We start from the raw sequence: 3997 nt of genomic DNA on the forward strand, positions 1-3997 counted from the left end.
GTGGAGACTTTTTTTTTTTTTTTTTTTTTGGTTTTTCGAGACAGGGTTTCTCTGTGGCTTTGGAGCCTGTCCTGGAACTAGCTCTTGTAGACCAGGCTGGCCTTGAACTCACAGAGATCCGCCTGCCTCTGCCTCCCAAGTACATGAGACTTTCTAAAAGAAAAAGATATCACTGTCCTCCAGAGGATGTCAGATAGCAGCTTCCACGATGGGCTCCCACTATCCATGCCCACATCCATGCATGCCCTTGTTCCCACACAGAGTGACCAATTTAAAAAGGCAGTTAATGGTATGTCCTTTCAAATGGGAAGTGTGGCTTCTGCTTCTCTTGTTACTGTCCTTGTATTATGCTGTACACCAGCCCTGTGGAAAGCCCACATGCCAAGGACCCATACACCCCTACCAGCTGCCATTTGAATAAATTCATCTCTCCCAGCAGTATAGTTGCCTGACTTTTCCAGACGTTGCTCCAGGGGAGAACCAACAGGTAAGATGGTAATACCCAGCTCATCCATGCCCACGGAAAGGATTTTTTCTCTGAGGTGACCTCACAACCCAAATCCTTAGCAAAACCTTTCTGCTCAGTGTATCTCCTGTTTGCCTCTGACTGTCTAACCTCCTCCTCCTTCCTGGGAGGTACCACCTGCTGGGGTCTGGGGTAAGCCTTACTGTTGCTCATAAGCCTTCTGTTCCCGCTCTCTTCTGGTGTTTCCCCAGTCCCTGTGTGGGATCTTGGGGCTGGTTCTGGCCATTGGACTAGTAAGCTGTGATGTATGTCCCTTCTGAAATACAGGTAGTCCCTGCCTTTCCAATGCTGTTTCCATGTCTTTTGAGCATTGTGAAAGAGCATGTCTGTGTGAGATGCCATGGATCACAGCAGCCTGGGTTGGGGGTCTGATGCCCTTTTCTGGCCTCTACAAACACTGCATGCAGATGGTGCACAACATATATGCAGGGGAAACACCCATACACATACAGATTTAAAACAGCCTGGATTGCTAAACTACCTCAGAGTGGTGTTGGCACCAGGGGAACTTTATGTGAATAGAAATGGAACCTGCACTGTAACTGTTCTACCCTGGCCAGTCACAGAGCCCTGATGGTTTAAACCATGACACAGGGGTCTCTGGACTCGGCATGGTCTCAAGGATGCTGTAGTTCTAACACTTGCTGGCTGTTTCTATACAACAGTGTGACGCAGGGGTCTCTGGACTCGGCATGGTCTCAAGGATGCTGTAGTTCTAACACTTGCTGGCTGTTCCTGTACAACAGAGCTAACAGCTGCCTGTTTCCTTTAACTTCACCTGCCATTCTGCCAAGTATCCATCCATCTTCAGCCCTTTTGATAACTGACTCCTTCATGGTCCCCCGTAATTCACCACATAAAGTGCAGAGGCCTTGCTAGTTCTCAAAGCCTTCAGAGGGCAGCACAAGCCCATTCCAGGCATAGTCCGTGCAGTTTCTTGGAATCTGGATGTACTCTAGAACAGTAAGGAATCGGTTGGTTCCTATTTCTCATGGGAACAGGAGACAGAAGAACCTGCAGCAACTGGGCATTTGAGATAAGAAACAAGGCATACCTACTGCAAACTAGTGGTCTGGGAGGTGTCTAAGAGGAACTATTTGAACTGAACTTTTGCAGTTAAATAGGAATTTCCTGGGCATATGGGACCTTAAGGAACTCAAACTCCAGTGAAAGCCAAAAACGAATAGCATATGCAGCTCTAGGCCGGGGCTGTGGGAAGGCCTTTATTCTACATAGTTTAGGTCATCAGAAGAATTTAAACGAATGAGTCAGGTCAGCCAGGAGCTGGAGTGGCAGGCAGGATGATGGGGAGTTGAAGGGCAGTCTGGGCTACACAGGAAAATAAGACCCTGTCTCAAAATGAACAAATAAAACTAAAGCAGGTCAGAGGAGAAGAGGCAGGAGGATCAAGAGTTCAAGGCCAACCTGGACTATAGAGTGAACTAGAGGGCAGCCTGGTCTACATAAGACACTATGTCAAAATACTAAGTTAAAAAAGCTTTTTGCTAGGAAAATATTTCTGATGGTGATGTATTTGGGAGGATCGCCACACCAGACAAAAGGCCAGTCTAATCAAGAACCTTCACTGGCTTTTTTTTTTTTTTTCTTTTAAAGGTTGTTTAAGAGATCGCTCTGCATAGCCCTGGCTTTCCTGGAACTCACTATGTAGGCCAGGCTAGCCTCAAACTTCCAGAAATCATCTGCCTCTATTGGGATTAAATATATGCACCACCACAATTCACATGGCCTCTGAAACTTTCTCACAAACTAAATTCTCTTCAGTTGAATTCATAATCTGGATATATACAGACCATGAAATATGCAAATTAAACATTAATGGAAATTATAAATTTTTGTTTTTGTATGTATGTGTGAAGGGTATATGTAAGCCAGGGTTCAGTGGTGTCTTCCTCAGGTGTGTGTGTGTGTGTGTGTGTGTGTGTGTGTGTGTGTGTGTGTGCGCGCAGGGTATATGAGAACCAGGGTTCAGTGGTCTCTTCCTCAGTTTCTCTCCATGGAATCTGGAGTTTGCCATTTCAGTCATACTGGCTGACCGAGTCCTAAGGATTCTCCTGCCTCTGCCTCCCTAGTGTGGAATTACAGGCACTTACAACTGCACCCAGCTTTGGTGCAGGGGACCTGAATGCATGCTGTGCTTTCTCCACAACCTAAGAAGCTTATTTTAAATAATTTTTAAATTTTATGTATTTCTATTTTGTCTGAGTGCTCTGCATGTACACCTGCCCGCCAGGAGAGGGCATCAGATCCTACTATAGATGGTTGAGAGCCACTGTGTGGTGTTGGGAATTGAACTCAGGACCTCTGGAAGAGCAGTCAGTGCTCTTGACCCCTGATACATCTCTCCAGCTCTAAATTTTTTTTTTTTGGTTTTTTTTTTTTTTTCGAGACAGGGTTTCTCTGTTTTTTTTTTTTTTTTNTTTTTTTGAGCCTGTCCTGGAACTAGCTCTTGTAGACCAGGCTGGTCTCGAACTCACAGAGATCCGCCTGCCTCTGCCTCCCAGGTGCTGGGATTAAAGGCGTGCGCCACCACCGCCCGGCCTAAAATTCTTTAACAAGGATTGAAACATACAGTCTAGCTAAGGCTACATAATGAGACTATATCTCAAAAAAATCAATTTTTCATATCAATGAGATGGACTTATATAAATCTTGGCTGGATATTTGCTAGTTTACAATGTAGATCCTCTTCAATATTTTTCATAATTAATATTTGATTTCATAATTGTCAAAGCTGAGTATACTGCTTCACATAAATAGTACAAAATGGTAGGTGTAGCCTGGTCAGTTTTGTCAACTTGACACAACCTAAATCTGGGAAGAGGCAGCACCACCGAAGAACTGACTACCTAGGAGCTGCAGACACTGAAGAACTAACTCGGGAGCTGCAGAGATGGTACAGTGGGTAGATACTAGCTGTTCTTCCAGAGCACCCTGTGGCATCTGACAACTGTAATTCCATTCCCAAGGGATCTAGGCTTTCTGGCCTCCATGGGGACAGCATACATGATGTACATGTGTACATTTAGGCAAACAAATATATATCTATCTAAAAATAATCTTTTTAAAGAATTGCTTCTATCAGGTTGGACTGTGGCCATGTCTGTGGGACAGCTGTCTTGATGCTAATTAATGTAAGAAGACTTGGTCCGCTGGGCTTTTTACAGTGCTGAGCATAGGCCAGGAAAGGAGCCGGTTAGCAGCATCCTCCCCGGCTTCTCCTCAGCTCCCGCTGTTTCTTCCCTCAGTGATGGACTGTGACACAGAAGCGGAAACCAAACAACCCTTTCCTTCCTGAGTTGCTTTTAGTTGTAGTGTTTGTCCCAGCAGTTGGTCAAGGGATGAGGCTATTTTGGGAATGCTGGGAACCCTGCCCTACAGTGGCAGTAGTAATACCCAACAAAAGAACTTCAGGAAGGAAGGGGTTTTGGAATCGTGAGGTAGCTCCTCACC

The sequence above is a fragment of the Alexandromys fortis genome, unplaced genomic scaffold (assembly GCF_014885135.2).
Source record: "Alexandromys fortis isolate MF-2015 unplaced genomic scaffold, M_Fortis_MF-2015_v1.1 scaffold_152, whole genome shotgun sequence".
Taxonomy (NCBI): domain Eukaryota; kingdom Metazoa; phylum Chordata; class Mammalia; order Rodentia; family Cricetidae; genus Alexandromys; species Alexandromys fortis.